The sequence below is a fragment of the Mixophyes fleayi genome, chromosome 1, assembly GCF_038048845.1.
Source record: "Mixophyes fleayi isolate aMixFle1 chromosome 1, aMixFle1.hap1, whole genome shotgun sequence".
NCBI lineage: Eukaryota > Metazoa > Chordata > Amphibia > Anura > Limnodynastidae > Mixophyes > Mixophyes fleayi.
Genome location: NC_134402.1, coordinates 250,553,595 through 250,579,616, shown reverse-complemented (window position 1 = coordinate 250,579,616; position 26,022 = coordinate 250,553,595). Strand labels below are relative to the sequence as shown.

Sequence of the window (26,022 nt, the reverse complement as noted above, 5' to 3'; positions counted from 1 at the left end):
AAAAGTTATTGCGGCATTCAGTGTTCTATGTACAAGCACTAAACCTAGGACCTAGTGTAATGTGGCCGCATAAAAATGAATGGTAATTCATAAAAAAAATTATATTATACCAGATCTAGATGTGTACAATATTAGTGTGCCATCTGCCATGACTTACTGCGCAAAAAAGTCACTGATCTTGTTTACAAAAGTATGGTATTATGAATAAACATATTGATTTTTGAGTGTCTGGGCAGGGTATAAATATTTTCACCATTCAAGGCTTTAAGGCAACCATACTCTTCTCCTAATGCCGCAGTGGAATATGTCTCCACTCATATATATATATTCCTTAGCACGCAGAACACATGCACAATAAGTTCTAAACTATAAATACACAAAGATGTTTTAAAGGGTAAAGGAGATGGAGTATAATAAATGAATGATTCCATCACTCTTTGTAGCTGTTATTAGGGCCCCTTTCTGCATTTTTACAACAGCAAAAGCCTGAAATCTGATACTGGGAACACTGTACAGGCCTGTGGGAGAAAGGGGGAGGAAGACTGGTTAATTCTGATTTGTTCTGTGATGTTGGCACAGAGGCAGAGCGGAGAACCATGCTGTTTATAAAACCAAGAAAAGAAAAAACATATATTGTGCGATAAGCCAAACTTAGTCTCATGCTTGTAACTCAAAGAGGACACACTTAAAGGTGTAGAATTTGCAGAGAAAGCAGGAGCGCTAACCGGCCGATTGAAAAGCCTGGCTTCAAGATCACAGTCTGACAGGAAAAGCTGGATAAAATAAGAGGATCAGTGGAAATTTTCAGGAAACAGGAGCAGGGCATGGATTCGCCTCTTGGCCTCACTTCATCATGTGAATTACAAAAGGAAAACGTCCAAATGTTTCCTTATGCTTGCTCTTTAAATATAAGAAACCTGATGAAAAGATTCACCGATCGTGCAGGATGCATAATTGAATGTTAAAAAAAAAATTAAGGTCACTTTCAAATAAACTGAAGTGTTTAAGAGACCATGTTAATTTGCCAAATTATTCCTTATGGTACTTTTGGCATTAAAAAGTAGTCTTTATTCTCATTTATATTCAACGGATTTATTATACCAAGAGTCCAAAGGTTCTTCTACTCAGACAATTAAGAAAAGAAAAAAGCAATGGGCCTGATTCTTTAAGGATCTTAACTTAAGAAACTTCTTATTTAAGTCTCCTGGACAAAACCATGTTACAATGCAAGGGGTGCAAACTAGTTTTCTGTTTTGCACATAAGTTAAATACTGACTGTTTTTTTATGTAGCACACAAATATCAACTTTAAGTTTCAGTGTACAAATAAGCTATCAAGTATTTGTGTGCTACATGAAAAAACAGTCAGTATTTAACTTATGTGCAAAACAGAATACTAATTTGCACCCCTTGCATTGTAACATGGTTTTGTCCAGGCAGGAGACTTAAATAAGAAGTTTCTTAAATTAAGATCCTTAATGAATCAGGCCCAATGTTGGCATTTTAGCATTATTCACTATGAAATTATCATATGGACATACGGGGAGTGAGAGAAATCACTGATAAGTATGCGGTTATACCTATAAAGTGTTATGCTATGCAGAAACTATAAAGATCACGGAAGGTGCGGTACAAATTATTTTCTAAACCCATTAAACTGAATTTTGTCTTTTATACATATATTTCAGCTTAAGAAGATAGAACAGCTGAGATTGTGTAGCATTAGGCAAGTGGCGGGCATATAGTACATGAACAAAAGAGTGTATAATTGTAATTACAGTAAGGATAAATTAGCATAATTTAAGTGACAATGCAAACCAACCTGTCAATACTTTTCTACCATGAGACCTCAAGTCTTTAACTATATGATAAGGATGTGTGCTTCTTGCTTCACAAATGTTGCCATCAAAAACATATAAAACATATGTAACCTTACTTAGGCTGTCATGTCCATGAATTTTGTTAGTTCGTCGGGAATATTGTGGGAGTAGGGACGATGTTGATTGGTTTTTCAAAATGCCCCATGCGGCATCAGCTGATGCTCCTTTGTTCAAGGTGGCTCTGACTAGGTCACACATGGCTACATATCATTTTAAATGCAAAATGTTTCCTTTTTACCTATTTATGAAAACTGATACAAATCGAAAACAAGATGGTGATGTCCATAGCAAATAATCAGATTATATATAGGGCAGCACGGTGGCTTAGTGGTTAGCACTTCTGCCTCACAGCACTGGGGTCATGAGTTCAATTCCCGACCATGGCCTTATCTGTATGGAGTTTGTATGTTCTCCCCGTGATTGCGTGGGTTTCCTCCGGGTGCTCCGGTTTCCTCCTACACGCCACAAACATACTAGTAGATTAATTGGCTGCTATCAAAATTGACCCTAGTCTGTCTGTGTGAGTGTGTGTGTATGTTAGGGAATTTAGACTGTAAGCTCCAATGGGGGCAGGGACTGAGTTCTCTGTACAGCGCTGTGGAATCAGTGGTGCTATATAAATAATTGGTGATGATGATTATAATGGTCATAGTTCTACTGCAGTTTAGAAACAATCTGATTACATTGGCCAACACCACCTTTTTTCCTTTGCACCAGTTTTAAAACCTTTATCAAAAACTATGGCGGATATTTAGGGTTTGCAATCTGTGCATTTCCACAGGATACCAGAAAGATCAACCCTGTATGTTAGCAGGATGTGTAAGTATGGGAAGAAATGAGTGTGTACTGTAGCTGCGATTGTGGAAAGTGAATTTGTCACCAGACTAATGATTGCAGATAACATATGTCTTACATGAATAAAGGCTGCAATTCAAGTAAGATATAAATCATGACACATCACTAAAAAGGGTAGTAAGTGAATACTGTACCTACTTTTGCCAATTAAATCCACAAGTTACATACTAAAAAGAAGTAATACTGCAGCAAATTAATATAATATCATTAAATAATGTATCAGTGTAACAAAACAAAGGTTATATAAGAAGACAAAGGTTTTACTTCTTGAAAGTGAGACTAACAGACTGAAGATATAAGTATTATAAACCAAAATTATACAACAAGAGGAAAATGGAATGATACATGCATTTTAATTAGGAAGGGCAAAGGAGAGAGTTTGGAGGAGGGGTGAGGAGAGGTGAACTTAGATAAGCAGTGTGTCCAGATGCATGAAGTGGAGTGTGAAAGCAATAAGGAAAGACTGCAATTTATAATCAAATAAAATTAATGTATTTTATGCAAAACAAATAAAATACATAGAGACTGATTTTGCATTTAGGTAGAAAGAGGAGGAGCCTAAATGAAAACAAATCAAATATGCAGGCAAATAGAAACTACAAATACAAATATCTGTCATAGACTGACAAAGCAAATCTTTAAAGAATGAGTGTAACAGTATTAGTATGTACGTAGATAATGCAAACATATGCTATAACACTGTACAACTGTACAACAAGCAGTAAAAGCGTGTGTATATGTTCTTGAGGATCTGAACTTAAAAAGAAATGGGAACCTACATATTTTGTTTAAACACCACAAAAAATTTATTCAATTGCACAATATGAGTTTAGCTTATAAATAAATACAGATACGTTTGATTTCTGCAAAGTATTCAGTTACAAAGTGTGTAGAATATAAAGCAAAAATATGTTAAATCTTCTATATATACAAGAGAAATGTAAGTGTCGTGAGATAGTATATAAAGGCAATGTGTAAGTGTCATATGGTGAGGGAAGTATATGCTGTAAGGAATGTGTGGGTAAGATGGTGAAGAAGTGAGGGGGGGATGTGAGGAATGTGTGTGTGTGTGTGTGTAACATGAGTGAATATTGGGAATGTGTGTGCAAAGAGTAAGGAGGGTGGTATGTTCCTTGTCTGGGATTGGCAGCCCCTGTCCGTGGATTTCTGGCAGGGATGTCTGTGCTTCTCCTCGGATTGGCCAAGGAGCTGTCAGTCTGGAGGAGTGGGAGGGTATGGAGGCTGCCCTGTGTCTTTCTGGCAGAAGCTTGTGGTGCCTTACTGTGTGTATGTGTGTGCACGCCCCTGAGACAGAGAGAAGAGACAGAGAGGTCCAACAGCAGCTTCAGCAGCAGGGAGAGGCTGGCAGGATGAGCACTTTCCCCTAACCCAGACATGCACTCTAACAAGCAGTGCCTGCAAGGATCATTCACCACTGGTCTGACTTCTCCAAGCTGCAAGGAAAGACAGCGTAAGATGCAACATGCCTGTCTGTTTATGTGACTGATCTCTCCACTGCGTGCACACATAAGAGGATTTAAGAGTGTCGGCGGAGGAGAAACAAACACCAAGCAGAAGGAAACAAAAATAAAAACTGCTACCACTTCATTCTTCCTCTACAGGACCAAGCCCCCTCCATCTGGTTTACCACTATTATCTTTGGAAAGCCGTGAGGATTACTTTCCCCAGTTGTTTGCTACCCTTTATTTGTTGGGAGTTGGGGTTTTGCTTCTCAGGACTGTGAAGAGAGAAGCAGAGATGCTGTGTATTAAACAAAGCACTTATCTCCTCTGATTGTGTGTACATGTGAAAGTGTGAGTCCTGTGTATGTGTGAAGACTATAGTGCATGGTGCTGCTGGATTCACTCAGTACTTGGCTGGCCAGAGACCAGACGGAGCCACACAGACGTGGACAGTGATCAGAAGATCTACACTGGATTAAATCTACAAGAGAGGAGGAGGAGGACTGAGATCAGTGGGATGTGAGCAGATGCTGGGGGGGATCTGCAGATTGAGAGCAGCTAGCATGAGCAGGTATTGCTATCCCTTTTACTTATCTTCTTACCTCCAGTGGGGAGATGGGAGGGGGAGGCGGGTAAAGAGGAGGGGATGTCACGCCTACTAGTACCTATGCTCTGTCTTTGGCTTTTTCATCGCTGATCAATACCCCAGTTGTGGATTATATGCTTTGCAGAAATCTCACAAGGGCAAATTTGACTGGCACAAAGGGAGAGGGTCCAACACTGCCAGCTGGTTATCTATCTACTTGCAGGGTTTCTGATCCAGTCATGTGCTTTCTTTGTAGCCCTGATAGTGGAATTGCCTTTGGAGATTTTGCTTAAATAAATCAATACACAACAGAAAGGATACTGTTTTGTCTCACATGTGAATACACTGGACAAAACTGTTCAATGCGTGAATGGAGAAGTTTGATACATAGTAAATGGTTAGTGTACTTTTAATACAGTACAATAATACAATGCCAAGGCATGACTTAACATAGTGCATAGTGTTTTATGACTTTGCACAGGTTTTTTGTTCAAATAGGTTAACATCCCCTGTCTGTGTATATATATATATATATATATATATATATATATATATATATATATATATAGATATAGATATAGAGAGAGAGTGAGAGGTTTTATGGATCTTGCATAGGGTATGGTAATTCAAGATGAAATTTTATATATGATCTAAACAAAATTGGTCAGAGATCTAACATTTCCATTATTTCTTTGACATATTTGTAATGCATTATATTATTATCAATATTATTAATTATTTTAATTGTATTATACAATATTATACCACTGAACACTAAGGAGTCAAGGACGTTTCATATTTTTTATGTAGCAAGCAGTACATGAAAAATGCACTCTAATCTATTACATATCCTTTGTCTTCTGTTTCTTGTTTACATCTATGAATATACTGCTTGCAGTCAGATGTGTAGTGTCTGCAGTATGTTGCAGTGCTGTTAGAGTTACCCTTCTTTTAGTAATGGCATTCCCTCATCAGCATTCCATCCGTTTCTATGATGTGTGTTTGGCAGTGTGCCGTGGGTATATATTATATGCAAATGAAAAAGTTGAGATTTTATTCTCTGCACTGAATGTCCAGCTCTCCTGCCCAGTTGGTCACTCACTGGTAACAGAACTCTGGACTAGAATAACAGACATGAGAGTACTTTTCAGTTGGTTTATTTTAGCCTTTCTTTTTATAAACAAATGATTGCTGCAATCTTATCTTGCTAGTGCTTTACAGAATTACACTCACATTTATTGCATCAATAAAACAGAGGGAACTTTTTTTTGTAGAGGCACATACAATGCAATGAGAGGTGATTTCCTGTTCACTAATGGTGATATTTTTATATAAATTATGAGAGCAGTTCCCAGGTAAATTACCTATAAAACATAATTACGAATGGTCCCATGCCTCTTTTGTTTCTTAACAAGAAGCTGCCAAGTTGTCACGCCTGCATGATCCCCCAGAAGATCACCCCTGACTACTTCGTTGCTGTTTTTCTTGTGTTTATTTTTGCAAATTCTTTACTGTAGTCACATCATTTTTATATTGCTCTGAAGGCTACACCTTAACAGATGTCATAGCTGTGCAATATTAAACTGGAGCCTAACAAAATCTACATATGACCAAACATATGTAGATTTTGACGGGCTTGCTGATCCCATTCTGAGAACATTCCCTGTTGCGCTGATATTGTCAATGCTGACATTGCCTGCAAATACAGCTGTTTCTTCAGTTTCTGAGGATAAATGGGTTGCATCGGCTAACTTGCTTCTTTATGATGATTCCAATTTCCGAATAATGTGAGTTTCAGATGGACAGAACTTTGGTAAGTTCTTGCCTTATTGCCTCTCATGCTGAATGATCCTGCTACAAAGCACAGTACGGAATATGTTAGTACAGGAGAGGTTATAGCATATCATGATTGACTGAACAAGAGCAATCACTTAGTTTATTCCCACTTGCCTATTTTGTACAAATAGCAACAAAGGAGAAAAGGTAAATCTCTTTCCCTCCGCACACAAATTGTATAGACTTGCTACTTACAACAGCAAGTGGTTTTGTGACTGTTTTCTTGAAATTTTCATCCCATGGGAGCTGCCATTATTGTATTTTTAAAGTGTGAAATTGACAGGTTGGGCAGTTTCATAAATTCAGCTGTCAAACTGTACCCAGTTAAAATATCTAAGAGCTGTGAATGTGCCAGCAAGGGGTTTTGTGAGAAGCAAGCCTATGCAATTTTGTTTTATTTAAAATGGTGGGATGATATTATCAGGCAAGAGGGGGCCTGTAGATTTAATTAGCCACTTTTTTTTTTTTTCACAACTTGGTTTTCCAATTTTAGTTATGCCTCTAGTTGGGGGTTGGGGATTTTGTTGGGGGTGTACAGAGTAGGAGTGAGAAGACACATTTAGACCAGCCTGAAAATGAGATTCTGCGTGTAAGCAACACCTGCCCCCATTATGTTGGCAAATACTTTCACTGCTACCCTTTTTGTCTTAATACACTTCTACATGTCTTCAGTTCTGTTCAGCCCTTTACATTGCTCTTTGTGCTTCTTGCTTGTAGTGATGCAATTTTGTATGGATACAATATTTATTTTGTTTTACAATTTGCTTTATTACTTACAAAGTTTTACACGGAGGCACTAAGCACTTTTCATTGTATATGAAACCTGGATATTTGCCAAGATAAAACCCATACGGTACTTTTTTCAGGACAGCTCTTTGTGGTTAAATGAAGCAGTATCAAAATTAAATAATAGAAAATACATTGTATAGAATACAATACTTTTCATATAACCACAAAACAGGTACATTTAAAAAGGGTAACAAATGAAGCACATTTCCTTTTAGGCAATAAAAAAAACCATTTCCGAAATGAAGAAATAAGCTTCTATAATAAGGTCTATGCTTGGAAATCATACTTGATGAAAAAGCTGCTTTGAATGAACTAATTCTGCAAGGAGAATTTCAGTTTGCAGATCCAAAAGGTCATTAGATTACATTAGTGTCACTGTTTGTGAATACACAATATACACACCACCAGGTTTGTGCTCTATGACATACTAAGAACTGCTTAACCTAATGTTGGGAGTGGGATTTCCTTATCCCTGCTGCTATATGTTAATCCACTAGGGGCCTGTAGAAACTACACTTGTGCAGTAACTACAACTGCTAAACATATGCTAACCTATTCAGCATACATGAAGGTTTTACCACAAAGCCAGAGCAATGGACCCTCCGCTTTGTGTCTTGTGGCAATATGTAATATAAAGTCACTAGCTGTTCCTTTTGGTGGGACTGACCTGGCCTCTTTCGTTCTAGAACTTCTCCCACCCTTTATATCACTTGTGGCCAGCCTTGCTACTGCATGGAAATTCTTGTGCTTCCGCTAAGCGCTTCTTCGGGATGAAAGGGTTAATGGGTTAATGGAAGTCAGCTTTATCAACTCCAAACATGCAGGCAAAACAATAGCTAAAGACACAGATTGATGGTATATTGAAATAAGCTGTCTTAAGAGATGAGACAGTTTTTTGCAAGAATAAACAGCCCAGTTCCTTAACAGGAGTGTGGTCAGCATCCGAAAGACACAAATCGAAGATGCACTGCGTAGTTTTGAGTGTCAGTTTCACAAATTCGAAATCGACCAAGCATGGCGGGTTTGATAGACATTAGGCAATGAGGTCAAGTATGCTTACATGGCTGCTTTTGTTGATTTTTTTTTTCCAAACTGCCAAGGCAGCCTATTTGTAAAAGTACATAGATGTAGAAATTTACATATTGAATTCCCTTCAAAATGTTCGTTGAATAGCAAGCCATTGAATGGAATGATAAAAACCCGTATATTTCAGTAAATGCAGTTACATTTCTGGCTATCACTAGAAACCGATAATAATTGAGAAGCTGGAGACTGTTAACGTAAAGGATCATAGATATACAGGTTTCATCAATGACTTCTCAGTAGGCCTAAGACTACTTCCAAGCAAGAAACTAAGGTTCTCCCTTATTATGAAGGTCACACTTTATCCGTCGTCAGTAAACCTTCAGCCAGAGTGTCTACAGTATATATGTAGTGGTCTACAATATCTTGCATAGGGCATCTGCTTATATTTTTTATGCTCGATTGTAAACAGCAATTTTAAATAATGTCGCTCGTGCAAGTTAAAAACAATTGGAAATTCATTGGGTTTCCATACATTTTTGCTCTGTAATAATGATTTGCCAGACGACAGAAGAGTAGATCATTTATTTAACCTGTGATATCCTCAGTACAAGATGTACCTGTATTGCATGACGGCAAAGGATGTGTGATGATGTTAAAAATGATTGTAGGAGATTGATGTGCCTGTAAATTCTGTTCCAACAAGCCTTGGTATTGCTAAAGCTCCCATGAATTCTCAGTGCTGGATTTGACTGCATAGTGCTTGTGTGTTTAGGCTAAGTGAATTTCAACCACCATATTTCAAGTTGTGTCATTTGATTCAGGTAAATGCCGTGGTAGATGTTCGAGAATGACAGGGAATATTCTTACCAGTAAAATTCAAGTTTTTATTTCCGTTTCCCCGTTTTACCACAGTGTTTTTTACACACAAATAATAAGCTTGCAGTTAAATATTAAATAATAATAATTATTCTTTTACTGTGTTTACTATTTTCAAAACAACTGAATAGAGGTAAATATGGCAGTGTATTGAATACATTTATCCTTCATTTTATTTGTAGAAAAATATTATTCTTCTATTTGATTTGATGTCTTTATGGAAAATATCAATTACCTGAAAGAGTACTATATATTTTTTCTTTATTTTGAATTAATGTGATATATCATTAAAAGCAAAATACATTGGTCCCTCTAGTACTAATTAACAAAACATGCAAATGCAGCAAGTGGTATGATTGCTGTAAGCTCTGATAGTTCCGTGGTGACTGATCTTTTTTTATAGGCATTTTCGAATTAACCATATATTTTTTTTAATGCGATGGAAAATAAAGATGGTTGTAGGATGCACTAAAACATCCGATGCATGTAAGTGAACATGGAATTGTCATGCGTTCCATGCAGATGGAAGGAATACACTGAAATAAATGCAGCGTTGTTGGTTCACGGTCAGAGTGGCTTTAGAATTTAGTTGATATCTAGTATTATTTAGGTTTTGGTGGTAAACATGATTGATAGTATCAAGTTTGGAAGCGATTATAAACGGGTAGCTCTGTATCTGGCTGTCTAAGACAATTGCAAATCTTCCAAAAAAAAATTCTTCTTCTGTTAAACACACATTTTGTGCTCGCATTTTTCTGACTGAAAACGTAATACTAGATCTCAATAAGTGACATGAGAAGCATTGATGTGCCTGTTTTGATACTGTTATAGATGTTGATTCATGGCATTTCTGTAAGTTTAGTAGCTCTAATGAGCAACCAACGTGAATGAGACACAGGCGTATCCTAGGCCAGACTACTCACAAATGGAATGCAGAGAATTTGCTTCTCTCAGTCCCTGCCAGCTTGTGCTGATCCCATTGACATTGCTTTACCTATACCCCTTTCAGCACCATGCCAATTATTTAGACTTAGTGACTGGAAATCCACTTTCATTAATCTTTTCTTTGCCGTATCCTAGTAATAATATCAGATGGCTTTTATGGCCTTTGCGGCGCAATTATATATGCTCATATCTTATCTTAAGAAACAAACAAAACATTGAGTTAATTAGCAAACCAAATGTCTTCTGAAGCTTCATACAACTGTGCCGGGTAGCAAGATTTTATAATGCTCTTGGCTTTACATAGCTTGTTTGGCAAATTCTTTATCAAATTGGCTTTTAAAATCTTTAAATGGATGTTATCAAAATTGTGTATGTATGTGCACGTTTAAGATAAGCTTTCATGGATATATAAGTCTCTATCTTGTGTAAGTAAGTAGAATGTAAACAAAGGTCTTAATGTTTTATGAAGATGTTGTTCACTACATGGTGAAGCTGAAGATGTAATTGCTGTTGTTTTTGTTTAATGCAATATTGTTAACTGAGCATTGTGCTGCTATTGGTACTTTCATTGTTGCTAATTATCTTATAGTGTTGTCTATCGCCTAATGTTAGCCACACATATTGTAATACTGCTGGTAAATGGCCTGAAATCTCTGTATTTATTATCCCAAAATTAGCACACTAGATTGCACCTTGGTCCTCCAGCTCATGGTTTCCCCTTGGTTTTTGGCTGGGGCAGGGAAACGAACAGAGGAGCTCTTTGAAAAATTGCTGCATACAGCATTCACCAGATTTCGGCTAAGGGGAGGAGCCAATTAGTAGCATTTTTTCAATAGGGGTGGTGCTTTGCGCGCAATGTGAAATTAGCTGACTATGCAAACTATTACTATCCACATTTACATATGAATACTTGTCTACGGTTGTTTGACAGTCCTATTTTCTAAAAAAATATATTTAGCAATGTTACAATGGTTTGTATGGTAATATTCGCCTCCGTTACCTAAAACAACCCCTCTATACTGAAAGTCTAGTTCTGCTTATATAAAGAGTTGATGTGAATAAGGGGGAAATAAGTTAACAAAAATAGTTTAGGTTTCTGGTTTAACCATGAGGGATAATTATGGCAAGTGGTAGAGTTCAGCAATGAGCAATAGGCAAGAAGATGGTATGCAGTGCAGTGAATGTGGAAGCCACATTAAACTGAACCCACAGTCCACAGAGTAGAATTCACAGGAAAAAGAGCCTCGAAGTTTCTTTTATATCATTAAGAACAAAACAAGAAGTATGTGTATCTTAGAAAGTTCACTGCAGCTGTCCTTGCCTGAAAGCTTATGTTTTGGGAGCTGTGATGGATGTTCAATGCCTGTAGCCAGTTGTGGAGTTTGCTGTGAGGTCAATGCTGCTAATGGAGGGTTGGAATTTACTGTGTCTTGTCTCTGTGCCAGAATGATCAGTAGCACTGCTGAGTAAAAACTGAGCATCATTTCACCTCCACTAAAGACACAGGGCATTTTGTTTTTAAAAAATATCCAATTAAAAGCTTGCATACTGTTTTCCTGCTCATGATTCCAGGGAGTCATACAGCCAAATACACGGTGAAGCTCAATATGAGACAAGATTTATTAACATCCACGTGAAATTAGAAAAAAAAAAGAGATATGCTCCTCCTGGAGAATAATGGTGCAGTATATGTTGAATAAAATATGTAAAAAAAACCCCAAAAAAAACCCTCTGTTTCCTAGAGGGAAAATAGAAATGTTAATTTTTAGGTTGTTTTTAGACGTGTTTTCAATCACTTTTGCAGACGGTCTCTTATTAATATGTAAATATTTAATGCTTTGAACAAGCTGCTGGTTTTATACACTAGGGCATTGCCAGTGATGTCAAAGCAAGCAAAACAAACTGACATCCTATGCTTTATTGTTTGAGCTTTTTGTCCTATGTCAGATCCCATTGTTACATGCCCCAGTGCCATGTGATGAGACTGTGATTGTGATGGACGAGGGTAGAAATGCTTACATTTTATTTTTTAATTGCAGTAGTAAATCAAGCTAGGACATATTTATTCGCGCTTTATGTATGAACATTTTAATGTTCAGGATTAGTTGTTCTTTAAATGAAAAAACAAACCTATACAATTGTATATATTGCAGTAAGGTGTATATAAAGTGTGTCTGCTAAGCGTATAAAGGCATGTAGGAAATGCCCATCAGCTTTAGTAGGTCTCTGTTGTATGTATGTTTCTTGGATAATATTGAAAATGTAATTTTATGTTCCTTTGACGCCTATACTATATACTATTGTGTATTAATATAGAAAAAACTGAAACTTGTGGACTCTCCATACTCCAGTTTTAACCTGTACAGGAATGTTCCATTTTATACCGCGTAGAACAACTGTAGGTAGTGTACAATGAAACAGTTTCATGCACTTGTTCTGAACAAGGCCCATTGTAGAAGCTCCTGACAGGCAAAGCCCCCTCTCAGACAAATGTCTGTGCTCAGCTCCCTTGGCAGCTCTCCAGCCCTCTTTTTATTTAGAAAACTGTCATCAATTGAAGACTATTTAAATTATCGACCTTCACCTATTCTCATTCAATGTATAAATAACAGATGGGAAATTTTATTTTCTCCCCGTTCAACCAGTATGGGAGAGAGCACATTTTTCATGAAGTGATTAAACAATGGCCAGATACATATTTTCCTTGTTTGGCTGTCGATCTCCGTTGTGGACATAAAAGCACAGGATCAATGTCTAGATTTCCATATTGTAAGATAGGACTCGCAGAAGTCTAGATAAGCAAAATATGTAGTGTAAGTGGCATTTTCAAGATGCAAACTTACTGCAGTGTAATTATAAAGACAAACTGTCAGAAGAGATGTGCCCTCCGCCTAGCTGGTGTGATTTATGTAGTCCTCTCCGAACACCTGCTTTACCCATGGATCCTGTATGTTCAAATATTTCCTTACATGGCATTAAAATCTTACTAAGCCATGTTTGTGTGGCACTTCTGTGCATGATACTGCAGTTTCTAAGGAGATCCTCTTTTATACAAAGCCAGAAGGTATTTAATTAATGGCCCAGGAACAAACAAACTCATGTGAAAAAGTGAGGGCTACTTTTTAAATACCATGAATTGTTAAGGAGGAAAAAAAGAATTGCTTCCACGCTAAAATATGGAAGCTTTTCATTTGATTAAATGCTCAGTTAATCTGGGAAGGCAAGCATTAGACTGAATAAAAAAAGTACTCCCAAATCAACCAAATAATGGCAGGAAAACTATTTGCAGGTATAAACATGACATGACTGAATACTGATTACCCAATTCAGACAAAATATTATATTATAATTTTTTTATTAGTGTCCCTGCCTACTTCAAGAAATGTACTAGTTGATCTGTTACATATATCAAACAAGTTTACAACATTGCAGTATTTTGTACACGTATGAAATGAGTCCATGAGCATTCTACTACAAGTTTTGTTTAAGATACACAATAAAATAAATGACAAATACTATATGCAGGCACGCAGGAAATACCATGTTTGCATAAATATTATAATATAGTTATTGCACCTGAAGAAGGGGAAGGGGTTTCCATAAACTTTGTGTACTTTGCGATGTCCAGTTGTCAAGGTAGAATAAACTAGTTCACATGAGCATTTAAAATGTATCTGCTGTTTTATGGTGTGTAGCCTTAAAAAGTGAAAGATTGGCATGTTTGCATAAATCACAATGTTTGTGTTTATAAAAACTCAAGTTTTATTTTATTTGCTCAGGGAACACTTATGGTTGTTTAATGGTAGTGTATTTCTGAAGTGCTATCTATGTACCTTATTTTATTTGTCCTCAGTCTTTCCTGCTGGGATTTCCTGTCTAATGATGTGTTATACATATGCAAATGTCAGGGATGTGACAGATGCAATAACATTCTATAGTAGTTTAAAAACAAAGATGAGGACACTGTGTTGTGAGGAGAATAGAGAAAATGGTATAAGGAATGTGTCTTTGTGTTAACACACAATCTGCATTTAAAGTTTTATGTTTTAATTCATCAGAGGTTGTACAGCCACCAATGGTATGTTATCCTTTGCTGCATTTACCCAATAGTTGAACTAAGTGTGGATGGTTCTCAAAATAGTGATCAATAGAACTTACAGCTTTTTTTTGCCCCAGTGGCACGAAAGCACCATCCCAGGCATTAAAAAAAAAAAGAAGAAAAAAGTGATCAATAGAACAGCACCGTTAGTACTCACAGGTAGTATTCACAACTGCATGTGAGTACATACCCATACATGTTAAAGTCAGTCTACCTCTTTGCCAGAGAACTGTCATTTAAAATTTAAATGTACTACAAGTTCATACACTACATAAAAGTATGCTAAAGGTTTGCCAAGAGGTGCCGTAAATCTAAAATAATATATAAGTAATTTAGCATATCAATAGTATTAATATTTAAATATAAAATACATTTTGCCTTCACTATGGATTTACTATTGTCGTTGCTCCTTGGTTTATAAAGCAAGGAACTTTAGTAAAGTTTACCTTTAAATCAAGATTTACTTTGGTTAAGAAAATGTTTGTACCTGGACTCCTTGCAGCGGTGCACGGAGGATTGTCGGGGGGGGGGGTTTCCCCCCGCCGATCCAAAAAAAGAAAAAACTCGCCAGCGCTGTCCTATACAGCAGCTGCCGCGGACGCTTCTTTGACAGCGCCGCGGCTGCTGTATAGGACAGTGGCCACTTAGTTAGCGCAGGGGGGGTTTCTAGAGACTCAGAAACCCCCCCTGCGTGCGCCACTGCCTTGAAGTATACTATTATTAATTAGAGTAGTAGAATGTTGATGAACTGTGCTCATTGGAGGGCAATTCTAAAACAACCTTGGGAATAAAATAATTTGCCATAACGGTGCTCCATGGAATACCATAGCTATAAAGCAGGGTACAGACAAAGTGTGAAGCTTAGCCAAAAAGGGGCAGAACTGCCAAGAAAGTAAAGTAGTGCTTTAAAATTAGATCTACTAATGCACCAAAAAATGAATGGGGTGTTAGTCTTAGTACTAACTGTCATTGCAGTTATTAGAAATGTTGGCCGTTTTTATCAGGTTTTGACAAATGACGTAGAATTCAAGAGTCAGTCTATTAAGTTGCCAGGGAAGATGTGCATTCATTGACCTCAGTAGAAATGTGCCATTCATTTGTGAGGTTCATTGGTGCAACCAGTAATTTTTTAGTTGCAGTTAATTATAGTGGATGGAGACCTCCACCCACTTTGCAGTATTTATCACTACTGACTGGGGGGCTCTGCAACAATGGAGCTCACATTCCTAACCTGGAGCACCCTTTTTAGGAAAGTGTGCCCACTACAGGCAACTATGCCCTACTACTACTGAGACTATCCACCAATATTGTGATGTGGAAGGATGTTTCCATTTCCTTTAATTTATTTTGCATATAGCAGTTACACTTTAAAAATGAACGCCACATAGGAACCACCTCCTGGATGGACAGCAGGACTCTTATTGCCTAGGCTCCCTGCTCCCCTCCTTTCCCCATTGGTGCTTTACAACACCCGGTGTAGCGGCCTGGTGACTCCTGGACAAACATAGCCTTAGTTAGCTGTCCAATTTGCTGTCACAGCTGGGGTGTGGGAGGGCAAGATTCCAGTAAGTATAGTTCATTTTATTTCATGAAACACTCCGAAGCGTAAAATGTTCCTTAAGAAAGAATGGTTTTTAACATTTCTTCAAATTTACTGTGTATTCTTGCTAATATCTGGAAATTATATGGTTAGAGATCTTAACTTTTCAGTAATTGTAATTGTAAATTCAGCAATCAAATGCTATTGTTGCCCAAATGACTTGCGTACAGGGAATTTGGAATGCAGGGCTTTGAATTCCAAGCATAGAGCATTGATAAGAAAAAACAGCATGGAACCAATAACCATCTGCCACTCCAGCCAGCACTCTGAATGAGCTTTTCTCTGCTGAGAGTTCTGCTGAAATGTTGTTGATCATGAACATGTTTATTTCATTGTATTATGAATTGCCAATCACTACCACACTGCTGTATGTTTTATTACCAATTGTATTTTAAATAATAAAGTGATCCCCCTCCATCTACATTTATCAAGGTTTCAGGGAAAATTGGTTTAAAATCTGACCATGTTTAAAATAAGGGAAAGTCTACAAACTACACGTAAAATAAGGAAAAAGCACAAGATGAATTTGTCAAATGGTTTGTTCCAGCATGTAACTGTCTTCATTCGATACTTTCCTTGAAACAAAATTGCATTGGAAAGAGAAAAACCGCCCCTTCAAGATCAGACTATATTTTCACATTTTGATGTGTGTGTGTGTGTGTGTTAGGGAATTTAGACTGTAAGCCCCAATGGAGCAGGGACTGATGTGAGTGAGTTCTCTGTACAGTGCTACGGAATTAGTGGCGCTATATAAATAAATGATGATGGGATGGCTCAGTTTAAATGGGAATCTATCATTTTATTTCTTAGTCAGCAAATTGTAGCATATACATTTTTATGTTACAAGCATGACCTAGAAAATTAACAGTTTTCCTGGAATGTTCCCATAGTTAAACTAATTTGTGCAGTCCCAACCTGCAATCAACAGGTTCTCCCGTGTACAGCAATACCAAATATGTTGTTAGAGAGCCAAGAACATAAGTCCCCATGTGTTTTTATCCCCCTCATGGTAAGCCACTTCTGCTGTACAAAGATTGCTACTCTTTAGATTGGGTTGGTGGAGCAAGATAACAGTGTTTGCATCATCCCGTTTGAGCTGGGCTGACGAGTGCAGCCTGGGTGCCCATGGAGCTTCCCCCTTAGGCACCACCCTGGTGTAGCCTCGCTCCCATTTATATATTGTGGAGCAGGGTTGAGATGGCAGCGAGATCATAGCCTAGTGTCACATCTCCAGCACATTGCAAACGTCATCTTCACAGGTAATTAGTTGCTGGTTGTTGCCCCTTCATGTTTGCTTCTGGTGCTCAGTTGGGGGCCCTGCGGGAACAATAGAAACATGGATTAAGTGACATTAGGTGACACATTCTGAGTTTGAGGCACCTCCTATAAACTGACGCCCTAGGTAGCTACCTTGGATGGTCTAGTGGAAGTATTGGCCCTGCATTTGAGGATTTGGGCAGAGTGTCGGAGTTCCTTGCATAATACAGATTATGCTCACAAGCAAGATTTCATTTTGTGGAGAGAGATTTTTCAAATGAGATAAAGGGGTAGAGAAAAGTAATTTTAAGTAAAATAACTTCAGTTTTGTACCAACTCTGAGCTGGCAATGATTGTCACATCCTTTACTTTTAATGGAATGTGTTTTGCACCATCTAGTTGCACCTTAGTGGAGAAGAGCATTTGTAATACTATGCCCAATTTAAAAATGTCTTGGAAGTGGAACACACAAAGTGCTACATATTAAAAAGACAGTCTGATGTCCCTCACTCTCATGATTAACTAAAGCCTTACAAGAGGCTAAATCGAGCAGTATTTTAGGAGAAAAATTAAAAAGTTTAACGTAATGAAAGGGAAGGTTCTAAAGTGTTAGGTTGGACTTGATATGATGTCTAAACCTTTGCACAGCGCCTATCTTGAGATTTTTCCACCTGTAAACCTATGTGAACTCCTAGTTTGAGGAGTCATCTCCTATGAAAGTAGAATGTGCCTGCATCTTTAAGTGTGCTGGGCAGGCCCGGCACTCCCATTAGGCAAGGTTAGGCACTTGCCTAGGGCGCCGGGCTCTGGAGGGTGCCACAGAATGGTAAATTACTTTAAAACTGTGCGGCGACCGCTGACCATACCTGTCACGGCCGCCGCACAGCATTCAGATGCACGGTGAGGGGGGAAGAGGATATTGCTCACCACCGCCGCCTCTCTGCTCCGTCTCCTCCCCTCCACTCACTAGTGTCAGTGAGTGGAGGGGAGGAGACGGAGCAGAGAGGCGGCGGTGGTGAGACAAGGTAAGGAAAGATGGGGTGAGGGAGGAGGAGGGCGCCAATTTTTGTGGGGGGGGGGGGGGCGGCACCGATTTTTGCGGGTGGGGGGGGCGCCGATTTTGTAAAAATGCCTAGGGCGCCATGGAGCTGGGCCATCTAGTTAAATGCTGAAAAACCAAGGTGTTTTGTGGTGCTTACACAGTTCCTAAACGAGGACCATTGGATTCTGACATGAGTTACTGGTCAGTGTTGGGATGCAGTTAAAAAAAAAGGAAACTTATTCTCATATCCATTCCTATTCCTAATCCTGTTGCATTGCTAAAACATGAATCACTACTAAACATTTGCAGGAATGCACAACAACCAACTAATGTACAGCAATAAGGCAGTGCAAAATCCTTTAGCTGGGTTTGAAAACAAAAAACGTAAAGTCCAGGAATGTGTAATATCAGGGTATGTAAAATGAGGGTATAACCTGTAAAAAGAAATAGCAGACACTGTGACAAGCACTGCCGTTGAAGAAATATATTTCCACTTTTTTCCAAGAAAGGTTCAAATTCTTTGGTTTGTCAAGTATCCTATCCGTTAATGGAGATTCCTTCTAACATGATTTAAAACACACTCATGCTTTCACATATCCGAATCATATTTTCTTAGTATAATTTGCTCTTCTAAGGCCATACTCTTAAGCCACTGTACAGTTGTTAAGTATTAGCAGGCATAGCATTTCACTTTTATTCAATCCCTTTCGGAACAGGAAAGTGATGTCATTCTCTGATTATTGTTCTTTAGGGACTGTGTCAGATAATTTGAATGGTGAATAGCTGAACAAAGTTACATCCATATGTGGAATGCTGGATGGAAACAGATGGTTATGCGGGCGAGTGGAAAGATATTTTAAGGAGACCTGCTTTAATATTTTATTCCTCCTTCAGTGTTGGATTCACATTTAGTAAAATCTCTCTTGGCAAGGATGGATTTTAGAAGGTCTGTGCATGAGCTGGTGATTTTCGAGAGAAGGGTTGTCTGGTAAAGCTGGAAACCTCAGGCCTCTTCAATGTGACATGTGAGTGCTGACTATAATCACGTCTAAAAATTACTATAGTAAGGGCTTTAACTCTGAAACGGAACCGAGGCATAAAGCAGAATAGGACAGTGCTGATATATCAGAACAGTGTGGTGCATTGTCCCCTATTTCAGACCATGCGTGGTATGAGTTATGGCCATGCAGTCTGTTGAGCCATATATTTTATAGTGCACATTTAGGAATTGTGTTGGCTCCACATAGCAAGAATCATCTCTGCACCTAAATTCATTTTAACATCATCTACTTATTTCAAAGGGACAAAAAGGTGGTATGACAGTCTGCCAAAAATTCAATTACCAGATAAAAATGTCACTGTGTGGTCAAAATAATTCATCCTGTTCATTAAGGAGAAGGAAAAAAAAAAGTAATTTAATAGAAACTCTGCTTACTCAGCATTACAGTAATATAAAAGTCGGCACATATTTTAGATAGCTTACATATTATTATTTATATGACTAAATGTGCTTCATATAAAGCAATCTTTTTTGTATTTAGTAAAAAAAAGCATTTTTTGGAAATACAGTATAATGATGATTGTCAAACAGATTTTGAGCAGTAGGAAGAACACAAGTGACAGACATATGGTAGTAGTTTGTAGCCCAGGAGAAAACAGGCACAAAAAAAAAATAACTGTTGCAAATATTTTCATTCAGTTCATACAGTGAGTCATGATCCTGCTGGAGAGGAAAACTAATGTTCACTTATCCAGCTTTTACATTCTACTGCAGAAACCATGGGGAGGAGATTAATGCATATAATTAGAAAATCACCTCTTTTATTTGCACCTCAAAACCAAAATTTCTGCTGCCTTCTCTTACTATCCTGAAGACTACCAGATCAAAAGTAGTGAATCCATATAGTAGATCTGAATGAGTATGTCATATTAAAGAGACTTGATAAGTAGACCCCAAAGTTGAATTTTTTTTACGTATGAAGCCTGAAGGTAAAATACATTTTCTATTCTTCACCTAATTGCACTGTAGATCCATTACAGTTGTCAGCCATTGTCACAAGCTCTTGCTTTTATCTGCTGTAAGATAGAGAAGCACAACCATCTTACACAATGGTACTTTCTCTACAAGAACAGGCAGCATGCCTGACTTATAGGGTTAATAAAAAACTTCATCAATCTTTTCATGTATATTTGTTAGCTGACTAGCACATTGGGGTAAATCTATCAAGCTGCGGGTTTGACAAATTGGGGATGTTGCCTATAGCAACCAATCAGATTCTAGCTGTCATTTTGTAGAATGTACAAAATAAATGATAACTATAATCTGAATGGTTGCTATAGGTAACATCTCCACTTTTTCAAACCCACAGCTTGATAAATTTACCCCATAGTATTTCATATAATCGCCATTATCGGCAACATTATTACTGAGTTGGTCCTTTTCCGAATTGATGTGATCGTTTTTATTTGTCCAATTAACGTTTCTAGACTTGCTAGTTGACTTGCTCTGATTCCTTATTTATTCATTGTATGGATTTGTTCTATAAGCTTCCAGACAAGCATTGTGCATACAAGGTGTGGAAACCTTTGGATGTCGCCCTACCATCTAGCATATACAGCACATATATTTTTATCCATTGTAAACTCTTTCAGCCACATACTAAAGAACACGTTCTATGAAAGGCTTTTTATGATACTCACAGTGCTATTTCTAGCAGCTTCATCTGCCAGTGGTCCTATTTCTTGACATCTTTTTGTTCTGCCTATATGACTACAAAATAAGCTGCTTCCTACAGTAAGTGTTTGTCAGGGTATTTAGAGATATTTTTTTTTCTTCATTCACAATACATTTCGCTGTTAAGGTAAATTAAAGATGGTCTGGAAGCTTTAGGGATTACTGGATCAATGCACATCACTTTGCCTAACATTTTCAACAATGGGATCTCAGTGATGTTTAGAAGCTGCCTTCCAATGTTTCTCGTAGAGCTTCTTTTTGTCCTATAACCACTGTTTGCATCCATTGCGCATTATTACTCTCTGTAGATTGAGAACAATTTTCATTATTGCTTTTATCTGTCACAGTGCTTGAATTATTTTACTGGACACAAGCAAAGCAGGAAATAGATAAAAGTAAATTATAACTTATACCCATTTTCAACTGTCAGAAAAGCACTAAAGAGAAAATGGAATGTGGTCTGTCTGAAATGGCGTCGTTTAGAAAACAACTTTAACGAAATTAGTGTATGCAAATTGCCTTGTCCAAGGAACCTTTTCATTATCCTATTGAACCGAAACGTTTGCAATTTCAATTGAATCTACAAACATATAAATTGGCACTGGTATACATTTCACAGAGCATTAAAGAATTGTGGTGTCTCATGCAGATGGCTGGTGCAGGGATATACACTTCTATAATAAGCAAAATGATCTTGTGTCATGAACATCATAAAATAATTAAAACTAAAACAAAAAAAAAAACTGAAACAAAAACACGTGTTGGAATATTGCACTTTAAAGACATACTTTAGAGAGATATTACTTAAATATTATTTATATTTTCTTCCTTTTTCAAAATTGGTGTATGATGTGCTAAGATTGGGCATGTCACCTATTTGTTCAGAATATGTTATACATTGTTGCTTTAGTAATATCAGTGGTGGGGATAGGATAAGCTTCTTTCACTATACAGACTGGTGTTTTTTAACATCGGATAAGGATTTATTATAGGAATTAATCAGAATTACCTTATCGTTCCATTAATAAAAATTATGAATTTCTGGAACATAGGACTGTCATTATCAAGTGTTAGTTAGTGTTTGGTGAACCACTGGATTCGGAAGTATTAGTTAATGGAGAAAGTTACATTTTAAAGGGGTTATCTTTGTAGTAGTAAGACGGACCATTCCATTACCTGAATCTTACCACTGATGCTTGCTGTATGCAGAATGATTGAGCACCCGAGACAGAAAGCTGGAGGACTGGAGACCTGTGTTGGAGGTAGTGTGTACTTAATGGGCATCCAGCTCCCAGTCTTGTACTTCATTCATTACCCAGCACCTCTAACATAGATTTACTGTAACTGAAATCCTCCAGTGTTCTGTCTTAAATATCCAGAATTCTGAATCTCTGTATTAATGCATACATTGCCGCAATAACCGGTAGCTGGGTTACAGTTAACAGTGTGAGTACCAAATGAGTAACCGCCATCTAACTGTTATCATCATCCTCATCATCATCATTTATTTATATAGCGCCAACATATTTTGTTGCGCTTTACAATTGGGGACAAACATAGTAAACTAATAAACAAACTGGGTAAAACAGACAAAGAGGTGAGAAGGCCCTGCTCGCAAGCTTACAATCTATGGGATATAAGCGTATTGGAGACACTGAGTGGTATTTGCAAGGGAGAGGGAATGTCAGACAGTTGACAACCCCTTTAGCTAGTCAATACTTGTTTTTTTTATAATCATTGTTACAAACCTGAATAAAACCTATTATTAAAGGGATTTGACCATGTATGGCAATAAAGGCAGTTGATGTATCAGATAGTGATCTCCCGGCAGACACTTGATAAGCTGGGCATTACAATCTGAAGCAGGAATATGATTGGCTATGCATGTACCACACTTAACTAAGTTCCGACCGCTTTGGCTGCTTTCAATTGTTTTCCAGCCAGTCTCTCTCCAATACAGCATCTTTAAATGGGTTTGAATCTATTTAAATGATATAATAGGTAGAAACATAATATATAGGATTTCTTCTCAACAACATAGTACTCCTGATAACCACATGTTCACATAACTTCCAAAATGTCTGTCCCTGGCAGCAGGACAGGGGGTGTGGTCACATCACCAAAGGGCTGCCTATCTGCAAAGCGCTAAGCTACCCATTAGATACCTCTGTTTCTCCAACATTAATACCCGCGTGGTACAAACATGTCCCTGGATGGCCCATTGAGACAGAGCCACTAAAATCAGGACAGTTGGAAGATATGTGTTCTGCTGATCACCTTGTCTCCCTAAGGATCATACACACACACACATTGAAATCAAGGGCTTACAGTGTGTTTAGATTGCGTCAATAATGCTTACTAAACCCTCTGCTAACCCAGGCTACCTAAGTGACTGGACTGTACACACATACTTTCAATCGTCTTTGCATTTCTGATAGTGTTTGCAAACATTAAAGCTTGGTAAAATATAAAGTAATTCTATGGTGCCTGTAAAGCACAGCTCACCTGAAGTGAGGTCAAGCTACATATGCTTCAATGAGCATTGTTTTACCCTTATGTATATAGCATTAATAATCTCATTTCCTCAGGGGTTATTTTTCCTGTTTGTAGCCATATGAGTTTTCTAAAGGAGCTGGAGACTGGGACTAAGGAGACATAGCATTGCATTGTTATAAACCCAGTGGATCTAGTCACATTTCTTTGTTTTATAGATATTGACTTTGAGTTCAGGATAAAATACCTAATCATGAAAGAATGATACAGACATATTTCATGATTTATTTAGACAGGCTATCTATAGTGTTGTTTTTCTTATGACATTGTTTATGAGTAGATAATTATCATGTTATTGATTGATATCTACTGACATCATTATTTTTCATTTCAGTTGAGGCAGCCGTACGGAATTGTGTTTGGAGCCTGTGCAGGTCTTGACATGACCTGTACAATTACTGGAATGATCTGCCTTATTAATTTGCCCTAGCAATAGTGATATGACTGTAATAAATAAGCAGACATACATTATATGAGAATTGTATATGTGCGTGTCATTACACACTGATTGCCACTAAGCAAAGTTTTTACACCAACAAAGTTTTTACATCATCTTTTTTTTTCTATAAGAAAAAAATGATCATTGTAAAACTGACCAACGAGTTCTAGGAAAAAGTATATAAAATAATTTATGTCAAAGCTATTGCTTTGTGATACTTCCATGATTTGAGTCTCAACAAAAAATGAATTTAATAATCAACAAATGGATTATAGACATGTTAGATAAGAGCAATTTTCTCTGACTAGATGCAAGAATAATGCATATGGTTGGTAATGACGGAATGTGGACAAGAGCTTGTCCTGTTTTTACTGTCCCTGTTCGTTCATCCATCAGGAATATACACTATTCCTGTTTCTTTCCATTGAGATTATTGCCTTCCATGTAAGCATCCATTTGCACTCTATTTACCTACTGAAAAACAGAACAAGACAGATTAAATAACTCTTGTGTACATCTCTTATCTAGTGCTGGATATTTGCAGACCTTGTTGGATACATAAGATACTTAGCTAGTTTGTTTGAAAATGTACAGCCTAGAAAAGGAAAAATGTACAGCCTAGAAAAGGGAAAATGTACAGCCTAGAAAAGGGAAAATGTACAGCCTAGAAAAGGGAAAATGTACAGCCTAGAAAAGGGAAAATGTACAGCCTAGAAAAGGGAAAATGTACAGCCTAGAAAAGGGTAAAGAGGAGAGAAAGGTGGAATTTAATCTACTTCATATCTTTCACTGTAAGAACTTCTCAGCCTGTTGTTTCACTTGTTTGAAGTCTGTGTAATTACTTTTGTATTTTGCATTCACTTCATAATCACTCATCCATTTACTTAAGCCTATGCTCTTCCAGTTAGCGACCCTTTTGCAGAGTATTGATGAGTGACCCAGTACAACTACTTCCTGCCCTAGTTGCTAGATGCAGTTCATTATGTTTGTATGCTGTATAAGTTAACTGGCTTATAGTATTAAAATATGTTTGGTTTGTATTATGTTTGTGTGAAATGATCATGTTGTGTTGGGCATTACACAGCCAATGAGTACAGGTTCTCTTGAAACTAAAGCTGGGTACACACTACAGAAAATTTCTCCCAACGTGATATCGTTAACAATTTTACCAACGACTGAAAGTCTCGATCAGCATGCCGATGTGTACACACTGTGTAAGTTTTAGAATATTTACCTTTAGATCATACTTGCCAACATGGACAAAGTGTTTCCTGGGAGGTCCAGGGTGCAGGTGGGTGTGTGGGGGTGGGTCTCGAAGAATTGTCTCATTAGCCCCGCCCCGAAACTGACATCACTACTATGGACCAATAAAAACAGGGGGCGGCACGATGATGTACCCATGGTGTCACTAAGCCCCACCCCCTCTGTTTAGTTTACACAGCCAGCCAGGATCAGGGAGAATTGCCTGCTCTCTCGGGAGACCGGGAGGACCCCCAGAAATTCGGGAGTCTCTCGGACATTCTGGGAGAGTAGGCAACTATGCTTTAGATCTGTGCTCTTCATCTGTCATAACCATCTGCTGAAAAGATTGTGACTCTCTAAACTCTGCCTACACTGCTGGTTGCGAGTGCAAACACACTTCAGAAATGGCACGACATATTTCCATTGTTTATAGAGATTTTTAGTTCGGTTATAAAATCACAGGAAACAATTCAATTTGCTTTGGTACGATAAGCATGATCATGGAACCAAACACACTAATGCAATATCGGACCTAACAGTCGTTTATTGTGTGATTGGTATGATAATCGGGTGGAAAACCTGTAGTGCGTACCCAGCTGTAGTCCTGTGTGTTAACACTTGTGAACACTGCAGGAAAATGTTGAATTTGACTCAAAGTGAAAACTCATCAGAAAGCGTGTGTTTGTGTGCAGGTCCATTTATTGGACTATCAGTGCCAAAGTGTGTACAGCAGGCTTTATAGATACGCCCAGAATCCCTGATTTACACAACCGTGTGTACAAGCCCTTACTGTAAGAAATT

General features: G+C 37.8%; 1 protein-coding gene across 28 annotated transcripts in view; it reads left to right on the top strand.

The window, feature by feature from the left end:
• PTPRD (protein tyrosine phosphatase receptor type D) overlaps positions 1 to 26,022 on the top strand; it is a 1,423,918-nt gene that overhangs the window by 1,118,047 nt on the left and 279,849 nt on the right. For 2 of the 28 annotated variants that reach the window (XM_075209629.1, XM_075209408.1), the window contains exon 1: positions 4,000 to 4,768. The exons of 24 other annotated variants lie outside the window; for them this stretch is intronic. The gene's annotated coding sequence lies outside the window, so the exon portion shown is untranslated. Of the gene's footprint in view, positions 1 to 3,999; positions 4,769 to 26,022 lie in introns of those variants that run through there. 2 more of the 28 variants (XM_075209636.1, XM_075209644.1) reach the window with 2 other exon arrangements.